The sequence below is a fragment of the Haemorhous mexicanus genome, chromosome 6 (assembly GCF_027477595.1).
Source record: "Haemorhous mexicanus isolate bHaeMex1 chromosome 6, bHaeMex1.pri, whole genome shotgun sequence".
Classification (NCBI taxonomy): Eukaryota; Metazoa; Chordata; class Aves; order Passeriformes; family Fringillidae; genus Haemorhous; species Haemorhous mexicanus.
Genome location: NC_082346.1, coordinates 53,000,419 through 53,017,978, shown reverse-complemented (window position 1 = coordinate 53,017,978; position 17,560 = coordinate 53,000,419). Strand labels below are relative to the sequence as shown.

At 39.0% G+C, this 17,560-nt stretch overlaps 1 long non-coding RNA gene across 1 annotated transcript in view; it reads left to right on the top strand.

Annotated features, from left to right (window-relative positions):
- LOC132329324 (uncharacterized) overlaps positions 1–17,560 on the top strand; it is a 43,455-nt gene that overhangs the window by 8,025 nt on the left and 17,870 nt on the right. The gene's annotated exons all lie outside the window — the stretch shown is intronic.

Here is a 17,560-nt window from a genome sequence, read left to right as displayed (position 1 = left end):
AGTGATCAGCAGCTTCCAGCTTTTACTGCTGCTCTGGTAAGTGCCAAAACCACAAGTAGAGCACAGCTACAGAAGACATAAAACTGGGTTTTTTATTTTGGTGACTTTCCCCCTCCTCTTTTTCCCATCACTGTAGAAAGTCTCAACTCTCTGCATTATCAATTAGTAGGCTTTAAAATGCCCTTTTGGAAATTTTAACATTTTTATTTTTAATTGGAGGAGGGCAAAGCAAAAAACTTGCAAAGCTATCTAGTTCTATGCTGATCTTTAGCTCAATGATAAACAACTCTGCTCACTTAAATCAACTTTATGTAAAAACAACAGTGAAGGCTGAGTGTTTTGCATGTCGAGAACCTTTTTGATGGAGAAGCTGTGCAGCAGAGGAAGCAGATATTTGGATTGCCTGTCGAATCAGGATGTACCACTGTACTGAGAATTGCTCAGCTCTATGATATAGACCCTGAGCTGCTAACAGATATCCTTCTTTAGCTACAAGACTGTGCTTTTGGAGTAAAGAAGATCACAACTCCATCTGTACTGTTGCCGTGATGTACTGAGTGGGAGTTGTGTACAGGACAGTGAGAACTGTGAAGTTCGAAAGTGGCCATGGATTTATTATAAAGAGAGCTCTAGAGCCGTTTGGTGGTGGTTTGTTTTTTTTTTTTTTTAAGCTTATCTTGAATGAAGCTTTTAAAGTTTTTGATGTGCTCAGTTAACTATCTGAAAAATTGTTTTACTTCTTTTTTTTTTTACTTTTAGTGGTAAATAGAATCCCAAGAGCATATATACCATGTAATGTGGCTGTTTTTTTTCCTTTATAATGACACTTGTGGAAAATAAGTGGAAAACATCTGGTAAGAAAGACTAACAATATGAGATTTATACGCCAGCATTGCAAACTCAGATGCTACCTTTTGCAGGTCGACTATCACTGAGTTGGTAAACAACTCCTAAAGAAGTTCATAGAAAGGATCTGAATCTCCTTAGTTGAATTTTATGTTTCCAATGGAGAGTTTTAGAGATTTAAAGCCATTTAGAATGTTGATATGGGCATGGATCTGATTCTAATATGATTTTCAACTCCTTATGGGAAAATGTAAGGGAGCATATACCTGGACAAACCAACAGCTGGGCCATCCCAGTGCTCTGTCCCCAGGCACCACAATCAATACTGCTGTTTAGGGAAGTCCCAAAAAATGTGGCAGCATCTTGCAATCCAATCCCATCCACAATGATTGGATTAGGGCTATTAGAGGGTACACCTTCACCTAATCCATTTAGCATCCCTTCATGGACCTGTGGTCCGTGATAAAACAGCCAGATTTAAAGCCCCTTAAAAAAAATTAAATCCTCTGGGGGAAACCCTGGCAAGCTCCTTTAGTCTGTCAGCACTGCTGGGTGCAGCTTTAATGCAGGAGCTGCAGCCCCACGGTGCAGCCGGAGCAGCGCGGCGGCGACGTCGCTGCCGTGTGAATGAGCTGTGCCAGCACCGCAGCGGCTGCGCTGCTCTGTGCTCAGAGACACATCAATACTGAGTATAGCATGTTAGCAAAACAGAATGGAAATCTTTCAGGTGAAGAATGGCTTCACTGATTGCTTTGCTCTGCCAGAATGGGGTGTGTTTTCAGGCATTCTGATAAATGTGTGCTATTTTTCAGCCATTCAGTGTGAAGTGCTGGAGGTTTCATATAAACTTTTATTGCTCACCACAGGCATGGAAGGATTGATTACATTGTTTGGGGATTTCCTAACTTCTGAGGCTGCCTCTTTAGCCAGCCTTAATACAGTGTAAGGAGGAAAAAAATGCTGCAGTGCTACTCAGTAGCCTGCTTTCTACCTTTGCATTTTTAGGATCAGGCCTTCTGGTTTGGAATGGGCTAGACAACACCCAGCCTCATCCACATGACTTCTTGTCATCTCCAATGCCTGATTGCAGCTGAATTGCTAGTGATGAGTATTATGATGTTCTGCAACTACAGGGAATAAGAGACAGGATTTAGGGGTTAATTCCTTTTAATACTTATACTTTGGTCAAAGAAAAAGGAAGCAGAAGGCTGATTGTGGAATTGGGGTGCTGGTGGTGTCTCAAGCATACAAGACAGTTTTGGTGAGTCTATGATGAAATCTCCTTCATGTAGCGAAATCAAAAGCAGCTGATAACTTTTTTGAGGCAAACAGCTTAACATGATCCTGTGGCAACTCCTCTGAGTGGGGCACATATATGCTGAGTTCTAACAGTTAACTCTGAGTGAATTTGTAAAATACCTTAAGGTTTCTGAATCAGTTACTGGAGATATCACTTCTCTCCAGTTGTGACTTAATGAACTAATCATGTTTCACCCATTCCCTTTTGCATTTTCAGACCTCAGGGTTACTAGAATTCAGTTTTACTAGTTCTCCCATCACATATTCAGTTGGGAATTTTGCTTTTCTTCATAATAATTTTTACTTTATCTCTAGGGACAAACAAAAAACCCCAAACTTTTATTCTGATATAAATTTCTTTTAATTTTTAGTAGGATTAGTTACAGCCCTCAAAAAGCCACCAACCTGGATTTCAACTAAATTAGAACTTGAATCTACTCAAATTGTACTGTAGTTTCATCCAGGTTTCTTCTCACTGCTATTTATTAGCCATGAAGCACTCTAGTCTATTCCTGATTACTGGGAATATGTAAGAAGTATCTCCCTTAAAACAAATGTTGCATTCATTTTTAAAAATCTAGCAAAAGGAGACTGGTGCCCTAGGCATTATGAACAATACAGGCTTTCAATAAATAAATAATTCTATTCAATTAGAACATATGTCTTTCCTGATGTACCATAGTTTCTAATTTCTTTAATAAGCATTCTTGGGAGGTGTTTATCATAAGTGATCCTCAATGAAATCTTAAAGGAAGGTTCTGTCAGGAAGCAGAAGTTGTGATGTCACTTTTCTGCCAGGGAGAGTGGTGTAAAGTTCCAAAACAATTCCAGCTCAGAATCAGCCTGCAGAGTTGATGTTAAGTATGGAAATGTGAGCTTGGACTACATAAGACCCTCTTTCCTGGAAGTGCTTTGCTCAGAGACACAGTGGGCAAAGAACAAGATAAGGAGCTAGGGAAATATGTAAATCCTGTGCTACTGATGGCTTCAGCGGAGTGCAAGGACACTGATGATGCACTAAAGTTGTTTTTAGCAGCCTTGGCTAGCTCTGCACACTCCCAGACTCTCACCAGGGAAGCCACAGCCACAGCCCAGCAGAAACAACCCTGAGCCAACTGGCTGTGCAATGGTCTGTTTAAGTCTCTGAGCCTAATATTTCCTACTGGCTAGTTGCCTCTGGAGGTTTAGCAACAGCCCCTGTGCACTGATATGGGGATAGAATTTATGCTTTATCTACTGGCCTGAGAACAGAATTTTCCTCATACATTCCTGGCATCTTCATCGCCTTCCAACCTGATACTACACCCCTAACTCAATCCAAAATGCAGGGTGACTCAACAGACTTGCATTAAAACCCCTGAGGGAGGTTCACCATTTTGTTTTTCTGCCTGAATAGTTATGTGGGAGGGTAACAATGTGTTGAAAAGTGAGAACATTTAGGCACAGAATCTTCCCAACAGTGAGCGCACACACTGCCTACCAAAGCAGCTTGAGGGCAGAATCTGGCCCTTAAATATTAGCAGGCATCTGGGCAAACAAAAACACTTTAGCTCAAACAGCCTCCAGTTCTCCTCCTCAGAAAGACTTCAGTTGACAGTGTCAATTTTTGATCAGATTCTTACCCTTCATTTCCTCGGAAGGGAGATTTGTAGTCTCCCTTGAAACCAGTCAGCAATTCAAACTGAGATTTGCAGGATACAAACCACACTTGTGCTAATGCCCCAAAACTCAGATCTGGATCTAGGTTTCAAATGGTGAGACTGAGAATGGGGTAAGAAGCCACCTAATCCAAACCCATATAAATCTATATACCTCCTTTTTTGTTTGTTTGTTTTTTAACTCATCAGTACACCACATTGATTTCAGCTTATAGAAATTCCTTTAGACATTTTTCATGATAGATTAATTTGACTTTGTCTCATCATTAGTTACTCCTCACATGCTGACCCACACAGGTGTCTGATGTTTTGTGCAGAAATTCTTCACACAGCCCTAAAGGAGAGTTCATCTCTACAGTGTGCACTGTGCTACAGCCAGCAAAGGGGGAAAAGGAGAGAGAGAGAAAGCAGAGATGCAGAGAAAGTGGTGCTATTTCTTTCCATACAGAGTTGCCAAGTACTTTTCATTTACATAAATGACTTAATGATGATTGTATGATGTTTAAAATTACTGCCACCCACCAGAGATGCCTTGAAACTTTTATCAATATGTCACTTTTACTATCTATTTGATTGTAAAAAATGCAGAGACCGTTGGGAAAAACATAGCTTGTTGTCAGTCCCTAAAACCAAACTCTGTGACCCTTCTGGATTAAAATAAAAAAGTAGCAACAAAATACTTCTACTAGTATCAACATGATTTACATTTACATGAAGAAATAAGCTGTTTCACACAATGGAAACAAGCAATAAACTAGGACAAGAACTGTGACCAGCCTGGGACCTATCAAAGACCCCTCTGGACCTGGCAGGAAACTCCTTTTTCTATTTCAGGGGCAATCTCCCTGCCATCCCACCCAGGTCTAATTACCTTTTTAAATTCATATCTAGAACCACAGGCTGCCTCATGGGATTAAGCACAGTATGCTTTGCAAATTGAAAATAAGATAGCTGTTAGGAATATATACTTGCCTCTATGATTACAGCAACAAACAATGGCAAAACACTAATTTACATCTATTATAATGGTGAAACAAAGCCCAGGATTTTCTTTGTGTTATAGGCAAGAGATAAATCTGCAAAGGTGAGACTCTAAGAGGTGTAGGCTCTAATGAGGGAGATTCTCTTGCAGAGCAGGTATCTGGCAGGATGACATCAACTCAAAGTTATGAGAATTCAGTATATCATTAAATTTATTTACCATAAAATGGATTGAGCTTATTTTTAATAGTAAAACTATTCATAAGGAGAGGAAGTTTAGATATATCTGTGGGTTGGATGGCATTTGTGTGGGGTGAAAAAGTGCAGAGCAGTTGCAACAGAAATCTAGTCATGCCTGGGTCTAGGATTTTTAAAGGTGTTTTATCTAGTAGAAATGAATACACCATTTACAAATTGAAAATAACTCTGTAAACTCAGATAAGATTGTCTTGGTAATATTTTACCAAGGAAGCAGCTCACCACTGCTTACTTTCAATTAGCCATCTAAATCACAGCCTATACAAAAAGCAATCCCTGCTGCCTTGCAAGTAATAAAAGGGGAAAAAAGAAAAAAAAAGAAAAAAAAGAAAAAAAGAAAAAGAAAAGAAAGTTTGACTAGTTCCTAAGAGTTTTGATTCATGTTGCTGAATATGGAAGATCTGTAATCTTCCCCTTGGAGTCTATAGTTTAATGTAACTGCTTGAAAGTACTTCCCTTCTGCTGCTGGCAAAGATATTTTTTTTCTGAAATGAATGGTGATACATTATAGATAAACCTTCACGATTAATTTTGTGTTGACTTTAACTTCTGAATAAGAATATAAGCTCAAAAGTAGTTTCTCCCCAGATAGTAACTAAGCTGTTATTTTTGGATCATATTGTAGTAGACATTTAGAGAAGCCTAAATTTAGAATTAAAAAAAAAAAAAAAATTGATTGTCATCAAAAGTTTTAGCTGTAAGATAAAAGGTGGCATTTTTTTATTATTAGTTATCTGCAATGAATAATGAATAAGCAAGTTCTTTGGAATCAGTATTCAACTTCACTGGCTTCTGTCTACAAAATCCACAGAAGTAAAAGTCTTGAAGGGTTGATTGGCCAAACTCAACATATTTAATTTGTATCTACACATTTTCAGTGACCCACTGGTAGTATGTTTGTAAATTTGAGGAGCCAAGTAGGATGGCATAAGAGCCCCTGCTTTGACAGTGACTTTGTGAGGGACCGATGCTGCAAGAAAATGAGAATTTTGACAATTTCAATAAAGTGAAGAGATAGTTAAGAGCCTGAAGAATAGACAGAGTTGTAAATCACTCTATGTAGCATTCTTGCAGCAGCTAAATCTGATTCATTAATTTCTCTGTAACCTAGTTTCCCTTCCTTCTCTCTGACTGTTTTATAACTAAAGTTGTCTTTGTTTTTGCCCAGTTCTTCAATTTCTACTTTAGGCTTTTTCTCATTTTTGCTGAAAAGCATTTAACCTGGCCTTACTGGCTGAAAACTGACTTGAACCTTTCACCTGTTGTGTTTTTGGTTTCTTTATCTTCATTGGTTCTGGGAAGAGTTTTAAGACAGGGAGAATGTCCAGATCATCTGAATTGTCTGAATTATCAGCAAAGCTCCACCAGTTTCACCGACAAGGAAGAATTTTTTATTCAAAGCAGTATTAAAACGGAAAATTACCTGTGTGCCATTACACAATATCTGTAACATATTGTATAAAAAGGCTTTTGGAAAACTGGGTGCCATCAAATACACCTGAATTACTTTACTTGCCCTCATAAAAGGAAGAACAGTGGTTGCATCTCCCTGAATGCTCTTAGCCCCAGGCAGGAAAGGAGTTTTTCACTCTCCATCATTGTCTTCTCTTTAATAGTGATTTACTACTAGTTAAGCACATGCCCAGCATTTTAAAGCTGGTGGAGTGTCCCATTGAAATCAAGAGGTTTGATATATACTGGAATTACTCCTTGCTGAAGAGTCAGGTTGATGTTTCACTACATTGTTGAAGAAAGATCTAATTATTGAAGAATAATTTGATCAGCAAATTGGTCACTTGAGACAGGGAAACAGGGAAAGAGTGTTTGGGGTTTTTTTGCTTTTTTTTTTTTTTTCTACCTAAGACAGTCAAATTTTACAGTAATGAATTGGATGTTTTTTCCTTAAACAAAAGTAAATTTTAAATAAACCTTCAGACAAATTCAGAAACTTCAAATTTCTACTTCATCTGTAGATTCCCCATGATTTTGGCCTGAATAATTTTGTGGTATGACTTCACAGAATCTCCATCTACACCTGCAGGTGAATCCATTGCTCAGATTATGATAATAGTTTCTTCTGCTACAAAGATGCTGGAAACACCTAAAATATTGCTGTGAGTGCTACCTGAAGTGCACCTTGCAAAGCTTTGCTTGCTAAGCACTGGACATTTGCAGCCACAGGCACTGATCATAACCAGCCTCAGGGTCAGGTGTGTGGCGCAGGTGAGCTTCAACTGATCCTAATACCTAAGAACTGCTGTTTGCTACCTCTGTGGCTTTCACAGTGCACAGGACCATTGTGCATAATCAAAGAGAGGCAAGTGTATTTCTCTTTATATATAATTGTAAGTTAATTAAGTTTTTTTCCTTTCATTCCTAAGCTAAAGCCTACTTTACTCTGTTTCTGATCATATCTCACAGCAAACCCCAAAAAGAAATAATTTTCATAAGAGCACTAACATTGCGTCAAAGTCAAACCATGACAACCATATAAAAATGCAGTAAAAATTTATTTTATAAAGAATTTTTGTAAGCCTCACGAAAAACAGAAGTCCTGTAAGGCTGTTGTAAATAGTCCACTGCAGATGTTCACTTGGAGGATACAGAGGGCTAATTCTTCAAGCACAGTTGTTTGGAATGTGAGAAGAGCTAGAACTGAGAAGTTGACCCAGAATGTTGCAATGCTAATATTTTTGCTTATTTTTCTATGTGATTTCAGCTGTATTATTGTCTTTTTTTTTTCTTTTTTTAAGGACAGTCATTCCTATTGCAGTGAAATAAAAGGGGAATATCCTACATATGCCATAAGCTGAGCTATAGCACAGACACCCAGCTGTGATCTTTCCTGTACCTGAGCAACGTCTTAACAAAATCCCATGTGTATTATATGTGTATATATGGACAGATTTGTACCAACTCTGCATTGTTACACTTGACTTGCTCTTTTTTTTAATTATGTAAAAAAATCACATTAAGCTGAATCTAATTACTGCAATGTATATTAGAAGCAGGGCACCATCAAAATTTTATTTAAATTAATCAGGTTTTGATTTAAGATATTAAATTCAAATTAATCATGTAAAAATGGAAATGATCCTTGACGTGCTTCCAGCTGTGACTTCAGTCTGTTTTCTCGTGTGAGTCACTTTCGGGATGTCTTGGGGGGAACATTACGAAAATTCACGCCGGTGCTATTTCAATTAGAGTTATTTAGCAGGACAGATGTAAAGAATACGGTATAATTAAGAAGGAGCTGATGACACGGCTACAGATTTTCAGGATCAAAAAAAAAAACTCTTAGTGAAAATTGACTACTGGTCATGCAGTCCAAGTTCAAATATTCTGGGGTTAAGCACTCATTAATGATGGAATGAGGTTTTTAGATAGACCGTTGAACTCTTTCTCTGGAGCAATCTGCAGAATTCTGCCCTGGAAATAACTTTGAAGCTTCATTAGCAAGCAGATGATACCTGATAACATAATTTTTAAATTCTTAAAATAATTTTCCTCCCCTTGGTGCCTAATCCTTTCTGGCCAGCTAACTTCAAAGGCCTTCAGAAAAGCCTAGAAGTGCCATATAAATGCCCATATAAGAGAGGCATTACATATGTATGTACATGCATACACTCAAAGCATTGTTAAAATCATGATGAATACAAGCTGCCATAATTTCTTCTAGCACTATCTGAGCAGAATTAGTCTGAGCTACCTGCATCCTTCCTGACTGAAACCAGAAAGAGGATGGGGGCTTTCCCACACAGATTCCTGACTTAGTATTTATTTATAACTCTGTCTACCATCAGTGTTTCCACTGGGAAAAGTGATATGCACATTGTCTTTTTATTCAAGAATTGGGTAACACAAACATCTTTTCCTATGTGCTGTAATACTACGCAGCATAAACTTGGGAAATTATTTTACAAATTCTTTCACTTGAAATTAACTCTCCCAGGTAAAGCTCTCAGATTTTCCAACATGAAAAAGTATCGGAGAGATGACATCCATTCCTTCTTGTATTTACAGATCTCCTGAAAATATGTGTATTTAAACATGCTTCTTATGGTTGCTATCCAGGGCTCTCAGTATCTGTTCCCCTCCTACTGAGTAATAGTAAAAGCCAAGTTAAATTTAAAAAATGCACAGTACATACTGTACACCCATAATTCTAGATTAAATATTGATCTCCATGGTGTTTTTTTTGTGTCTGTTGCAATCTTTCTCTTCCCTCACCAATGTCCTATTGTCACTTCCCTCTGCAAAGCAGCATACAACTGAAAATATTTTCTACAACTAAAATCGCTGCTTTTAACTAAAAGAAAAAATACAGGGTATGAGAATAAAATAATTTGAATATTTAGCTCTGTATATCTGGCAGCATCTTTAAGAAGCAGATTCTAGAATCTGTAGAAGCTTTATTTGCTGTTTCAGGGCTGCCATACGCTTCAGCAAGGAGCTGCACCCAAAGGAGGAGCAATGCACTAGACCAAGCATGCCTGGCTGTCCACAGTGGGTTGGCAGTAAACAGCATAATGCACTTACCACAGCTTACTTATTATGCAGATTTCAAGGCAGGAAACTGCCTGCAAAACAGGTATACAGTGAGCATAAACTTATTTGTTATTGTGGTAGTTGATGGTGGTGTTGTTACAGCAGGAGAAATAATATGATTCATTGATGGTTTCTGCTTCCTACTCATAAGTTATAAACCTACATAATGATTGTTCTTTAATAGTATTTAAAGATATTTTTAAACAAACTGTGTGGGAGTTTAAGATAATAATGGTTTCGGTTTTTCAGGAAGCACTTTTTGGAAAAGTGTATGACTACTTTAATACTAAAAATGATTCCTCAAAGGAAACAAGAACATTGTAAGTAATTTGTAAGAAAAAGCATGATAAAAATATGCTCAATTTATTCACTTTTCCATTTTAAATTTATTTTTTCTTTTGGCATAACAGCTGGAAAGAACAATCTTTTTTTCCATAGGCTAGGCTGTTGCTTGAATGGCTGAAATGCATTTTCCCAGGAGAGATGCACAGGTTCATTTCCCATCTGGGTATTTTTCCCCCCTCCTGTTTCCACCTCCCCTCCTCCAGGACCAAAGCAGATTGGTAATGAACCATAGGTTTCCACTGATATAACTCCATACTCACCTAAGACATATGTCAAACACAACAGTGCTCTGTGTGAAGTGCAGATCAGCCCTAAGATATCTGTGTACCTCTTTCCCAGTCCTTCCCCTAGGCCTGTGTGAGTGGGCTCCAGTAACCATGTTTGCAGGATGAAGACACATGGACTTCAGACCAATAGCTCTGGTCGGTTAGGAATGGGGGTTAATCCCTTCAGCAGGAAGAGCACAGATTCCTGCAGAGTCCCTGAGGGAAGAGAGTTGGATGGGGGAGCACAGAGATGGTATGAGATGAGACCAGGAACAGTCCTCAGGGCAGTCCAGCAGGGGACTGGCCTTGTCCATATGGCAAATGTGATATCCTTGCCAACGCCACTGCAGCCACTGACCTGTTGAACCCACGGCATTTACCAGTGACATGGTATGTGCTGGCAGCATAATGGGCAGGGCCAAGAACCCAAATTGTGGGGAAGCTTTATTTTAATGAAATAGAAGCTGAAACACTGAACAGGGACTTCATGTGATGGTGGTCAATCCATAAAATTTTTGGACAGTTCTGGTGCTATTCCATGACTTTTCTCAGTTCACTCTATGTGGAATAATGGCCATAAGATGAATAAGCCATTTTGTCTCTGGTTAGACTGCAAACTGTTTCTGTCAGTGAAGGACTATGCATTTCTCTGTGCATTGTGCGTGAAGGCTTAGCTAAACCTAAAGCCAGTAACATTGGTAATAAACACTGTTATTTCTGTATCATCTCAAAATTATCGTGCTCTAATTTTTATGGAACCTCTTCACTGATGGGGACTTTCTCAATCAGAGAGCATTTCATTGACTTGTCTATGACCTTAATATTAATTTGGGAGAGGGTAAGATTCAGGTCTATTAGTTTGTGGTGTTTCCTCTTAATTTTGAAACACTGTCAGGATATTTTGGTTTAGTATATTTGCATTTAATTTTTTTGCCTTAACCAAAATGTATAAGACATTGGCTATTTTTCATTGGTTTATAACTACAGTGTGACAGATAAAATATAAGGGCATGAGGTGTCATGGGACTCTGGAACTGACATGAAGACTGGTTAGAATATAAGAAAATTGTATATGGAAATTCTGACTTTTGCAGCTGGAGGCTTCATTTTGTGGATGTGTTGAGGTGTATCTCTCCAGAGGCTATTAACACAGGCACTTGGGCTGACTCAGCAGGAAAGTCTGGTACTTTTGGAGAATTCTCTTGAGGGAAAGAGGTGTTGCAAAGGTGAAACCAATATTTTTACCAGTCCAGCCCTTTTGGAAAGCAATTTTGTGCAGCACAATAAAATCTGGGCCCTTCAGTCAATGCTTTCATTTCTTCTAAGGCAAGAAAGAAACCACACATAATATATTACAGAGCAGACATGCTAATTTTTAAAGTGATTTTCCAGGCAGGTGAGCATGTCCCATGGGCTCCACCTGCAAGCTGAATGTTTATGTTTAACTTTGGAAAAATCTTTTTCAGGCTACCGAGAAATGAATACGGCTGTGTAAATGCGTATTTTAGAGGCCCTGCAAAGCTTCCCATCACTAAGTGATTTAAGCCATTTACAGAGGAGAGGTAATCACTGCCCAGCTGTGAGCACACCCTAAACCAGTGGAAGAGCCCAGGTGTGTCATCTCAAAGCAGGCAGTGGGCTGAGGACACCGGGACAAATCTGCGTGTTCAGCACACCTCAGCCAGCTCTGCCCAGAAAACTGGTACAGCACAGTACTTAAACCACCCAAAATACTGAGCTCAGCTGTTAATTAAAAATCTGGTCACTAATTCTGAGCCACTCTGCTCAAAAGGAGCAGTAAATATTGATGCAGAGTAGAAGTCAATGCTGAGATCCTTTCACTGTGGACAGCTAAACAGGCAGTGTAGTCAATTTTCCAGGTTGCATCAGGAATCCCACCATCTTTGGTGCTGTAGGAAAGAAAGAAAAAAAAAACTTCCATATTTTATTTTAAGCAATATGAGCATTTATAGCTCACCATTTATAGCTTCTGTTTGTCAAGAACAGTTTGTAAAAAAGGAACCTTTAAAACTTCAATACATTTTATTTTAAAGCCAATATATAAGATGGGTTTTAAAAATATTGGGATTTCTATGCTAGCTTCACATTATTTGGGGAGCTGAGTCTGGATTTTTGAATACTGATGGCTGTCAATTTTGGACAAAAAATCAGAATGCAGTTCACATCCTTAGCTAGGTGAGGGAGGGAGGTACTGGATACATTTGAAATTGTATTTGGGCGCCAGAGATGGGCATCTAGTTCATGTAACTTATGATAAATATAAATTAATAGATGAAATAATTTTACATTTCTATGCACATGAAAAGCAAAAATCCGTAACCTATAGGATACTCTTCTGACCCAGAGGAAAGTAAAAAATCTAAACCAACATAATTCTGAAAATTCAGAAATCTTCTTTTTCAGGAACACACTCAAAGTACAATAGGATTGCACAGGATTTTATTCTGGTACTGAGCTTTTTGGACTGGAAGATTTCGAAAGTCTTTTCAATGTAACCTTAGTACAGACAATAACTTAGATGAGTTTTTAGTAAGTTTCTCTGGTTTTGATGCTACTTCAACATTTTGGCCCTCATAGTAGGTAATTATGGAAACACCTCTAATTTCTCACTGCAGAGGGGAGAGGTGTTTAAAATTCATACTTTGCTAGTCAACTTTGATTAGAGGTAAGGTAATCAGTAAGGAGTGTTGGGGTGAACACTGCATTAAAGAACCTTGGCAAAAATGAGATGTCCTCTAGACAGAAAAGGGAAGTTTGGCTGGAGGTATTCAAACAGGTCTATGAAGGCAGACAGACAACTTCTCTGCATCTGGGCAGAGAAGTCTCTAGAAAGAGAGATACAGTCCAAAATCAGAAACCTGTAATAATTTTCCTTACAGATTAGAAGTCACAAGGAATCTTTTTTTTTTTTTTGTATTTAGAATGATAAAAAATAGGTTGATCAGAATAAGTTCTTTCAGTTCTAAAGTGCAAAAAACTTAATCTGTGATTTGTAAAAATCACCTTAAAATACTTAAAATTCATACTAATTGAGACTCTGGTTCACTTCATTTTTAAAGATAATATTTCTTTGTCAGCTAGCCTCAAATTAAATATTGCAAAGTCTCACCATTTTCCAGTGTAGAAGACACAACTCTAGATGGGTTTCTATTTTGTCTGGATTTCCCATCCTTCCATTTCTGATGTGTTTACATGAGGATATTTTTAGGACTTTATATTTTCCTAGTTTAGTAGCATCAGAGTGCTGTGAATAGCTTAACAATTCACTGGAACTTTACAGTATCTTAACCTGAGAGAGCAGACTCCTAATTATAAACTAAGTACAAACTGTAGCCTTGTCAGAGTGATTTTATTATCCTGATTGCATCAATTTTGACCCTCTATGAGGCTGTGCTTTTTGGGACACCAGGAGTCTAACAACTGAAAACAAGCAGAAGACAGCTGCTTTTGGCTCACAGAAGTCTCTGGATATATTTAGCAATTCAGCCTTCAAAGTAAGCTGTTTTGCTGGTACTATTGTAAGATGCATCATTTCTCAGTAGGACCCACACGTTTGCCTTAATCTGATAGAGTTCTCTTTTCTGTTCTTAACCTACTTCCTTTCCAAGAGGTAAGGGAACTTTAGCAGCAGCCGTCAATAGCAAATGAAGTGGGAGGAAGCAAAGAATGAAAAATAGGCTGGGATTTATAAAAAGAATGTAAAAAATTCTGCGGTTATATAATGATGCACAGAATATGCCAGCTACCAAAGAAAACTATGACATCACTGTTAACTGAGTGAGCTCTCTATTTATCTCTGCTCTGACATAAAGACAGCTTCTGAAGTAGTTTGAAACCCATAATCTTTAAGTTACAGTTAAGAAATGATCCCTCAGTCAAAACTGAAGTCCAAACTGAAGGAAGAGAGCTTGTTATCTGAGGGAAAGTAATTGATCCCAAGTTAGCTTATATTTATTCTGTTTTGAATTAGAATATTAAATGAAATTCCATATAGAGGTAGAAGTTGATGTGGAATGTCCTCTGGAGTTTTTGAATTAAGAAAATTAACTAATAGAAGGTGGATTAAACCAGAAGACTTAGTTGTGAATCAATGTTAAATAGTGACACATAAAACAAATAATTCTGAAAACCTAATGTTTCTTAGTAAGGGAAAAGTCCTTATGTAAAAATATGGGGTTTGCCTCCTGTGGGTTAAAGAGTAAGGGTTGGAAAACAGATCTGTATCTTTAAATGATTTCTCTGCTGCTCTGCGAGGACAGAGGGTGGCAGCTGTGACCATGAACTCCCCATCCTCCTGTTTTGCTGCTTTGTGAAGCCAGTAGGGCTGCTGCACTGGGAGCCCTCCTGGCCACAGGTGAGCAGCCTCTCCATCTGCAATCCTCAGCAGGCTAATCAAGCTGGCCCTGCATGAGGTAAGATGGACAGTCCCCCTGTGGGCCCCGAATTCCCTCTGAAATTTCAGCAGATCAATGTCACTGTGGTTTTTAATTGCCCCTTCGATTCATCATTATTTCATGGACTTACAAACGCCCTGCAGGACACAGCACCACGGAGCACAAACAAACAGCCACAGAGCCCTGGTTACCCTTGAGGTGCTGCAGTCACCCTCCAGAAGGAAATGTCACACTGGCAGGCTCCTTTCCCTAGGGAAACTGACCTCAGGTTTTCCAGGCTGGTTTCAGTCTCAGCTGAGACACAAGAGCAGCCACTTCACCTCGTGTTCTGGGGTAAGAGCTCTTCTATTTCATAATAAAACTTATTCCTGTCACCAAGTGCAGGCACAGAGATCAGAACGGATGGTGGGGCTTCTGCTCTTCTCACTTCTTTTCTGAAGAGGAAACCAATCTATCCTTGCAGTTCCTGCATAGTAGTAATCTATAAATATTTGAGCACAGTGCGGCACAGGGTCCACCCATAGAAGACAGGAAAGCATCCTGAGAGGTACTCAAATAGACCTGGATTCTAAAGCACTCACTGGCTTGCAAAAAAGAAACACTTCCTGAAGGCTACCTCCAGCACCACGTGCTGCAGAGGTTGTTCTGACACATGTTAGCAGTGGTATCTGATGGACAGACTTAAAGAGAGAATGCCTCTCTGTCCATTCCTGTTCTTCTCCAAATCTCCTGGGTATGCACAGTGTGAGGAGAATGAAGCAGTTTTTTTGGTTTAATTTGTGAGCCAATGCAGCTTATCAGAGAGTAAGCACTTACCACGTAGGAAGCACAAACTAGATAGGGCTGTGCAGGGCAAATACGACAAAAATTATCAAATTTTTATTGGAGCTCTTTAGTGAATTATTATCCAAAATGCAGTTTTTGATTAATGAAGAATACCAATATCACTTTTGATTGATATTAGGGTAAAAAAAATCATAAACTGCAGCCCCTGGAAGATGATGCCAGATGTCTGCCACCACGCTTGCAATGCAGCATGCAGTAGTGTTCTGATGTACAGCACTGGGATCAGCAGGGAAAGTTCTCCCTGTGGTGGAAGATCTGATTTCTCAAAACACCACTGCAGAGGGAGACAGAAAAGACAAGTCAAAGTGCATGCCCTGTAGAAGAAAACCTGGGATAGGGCTGCTCACACTTCTCTGCACCAATCATCCATGGTACTACCTTCCTAGCAGCAGAGAGATGAGACACCATGACACAGAAGATGCTTCAACATGTAATGGTAAGCATGTGAGCAGTAATCTTGTTGGGAGTGATTCCATGTGGGTTTCACAAGCACACATCCCTGAGCCTGTTCCACTGCTGCTTGTGTGGTACTTGCAAGGTCAGTGACCACAGTGTTGCAGAGACTGGGAGAGAATGGGCAAGGGAGCTGCTGCCTCCCCTGCTTCCACACACAGATACTGCACAGTGGACATGAACTTCTCTAGTTCAGGAGGCCTGAGGTACAAAAACATCTCTCTCTCAGAGCTCACTGTAGATCAGTGGATGACTTTCCCTTCTGTAATATCTTTCTGTACATCCTGCAAATGATGGGTACAGCTGCCACCTCAACAGACCTTTGACAAAGTAAAGAAGTGGGTCTTTGTTGGCTGGAGTTAATGGGAATAGGAAGCCCCTTGGTAAATCTGTATGTGACTAATCACGATAAAGCAGTATCTGTGTAAAAAAGCTCAGTGGATGGAAGCAAAGGAGATATTCCCATAAATATTTCCTCACCGTAGTTTTGGTTCAGGTGTTGGACATCCCATGCAGAAGCTTAATGTGCTCTTTTCCAGTGGCAGGTGATATAGAAAAAAACAGGCTAAGCTGCTACTCTCATCAGTGAAAAAAAAATAAATCAAGACTTGACTCTGGACAGCTCTGTGCCCTTTCTTTCCCTCAAAAGGTAATGGTTGAAGAGACTCTCTCTGCTCTTCCCATACTTAAAGCAGCATCTGTCCTTGGGTAGCTGACACTAGCTGACAGCACTCTGTGGAGAGGTGTGATAGGGACAGTTATGAAACTGGAACAAGTGAATTCCACATTCCTATTGGGAAGGAAGATGGGTACATTTAGTTTTACTCAGGAAAAGGGCCTTTTATTAATTACAAATATCTGAAGTGGATCTAACTTAAATCTACTAATACCAGGAGAATAAAAGCAGGTGAAGATGGGATGACCTAAATGCACAGAGCAAGGAGTGGCTTTATGTTAACTGAGATGAGAACACAGAATCTAAAATTGTCATGTGAAGGCAGCCTGAATTAATTTTTTGAGAGGAGGTATTAATTATTGAGTTGTGGGCAGAAAAAAATCATTTACTTATTAAAGCTCTGTGTATCTGGAGTTGGTTCTTGGAATGAAGATAATACATGCAGTTGACTTTTTCCATTGGGACTGCACGTAAAGCTTTGATAACCAGTGCCTGACAGGATGAGATGCAGCCATGGTTAGACAGATAACCCAAGAACCAGATCAAACTGTATAGCCCAGATTCTCATCTCAGATACTTATCAACCATATCCCTCTGTGTGGACCAGCTATGCATATCTAAATTCAAGCTTCCAGCTGCTTTGATTAGATGGGAAGGTTCCTCATCCATGGGAAAATATTGCCATGTTTTTCCTGGGTAATTAAAATCAAGTGGTCAGTTTAATGAGAAATGAGATATGACATTCCTTTTAGTTTCAACTGTTCTTATTCAAAGAGTTGCAGAAATAAAAAAAATGGGACATGGCTTTTTGTTTTAGAGGAAAAGAGAACTCTGAGGTTCCCAAAAGGACTGCCAGTAGTGTCACATTTTCTGGAAATTGGGCCCCTTATAGTTGTCTCTTAAAAATATGATCTGATTTTTAAAGTATCTTGGCAAGCAGCCATTTGACATCTTTAATCTGTATCCTGA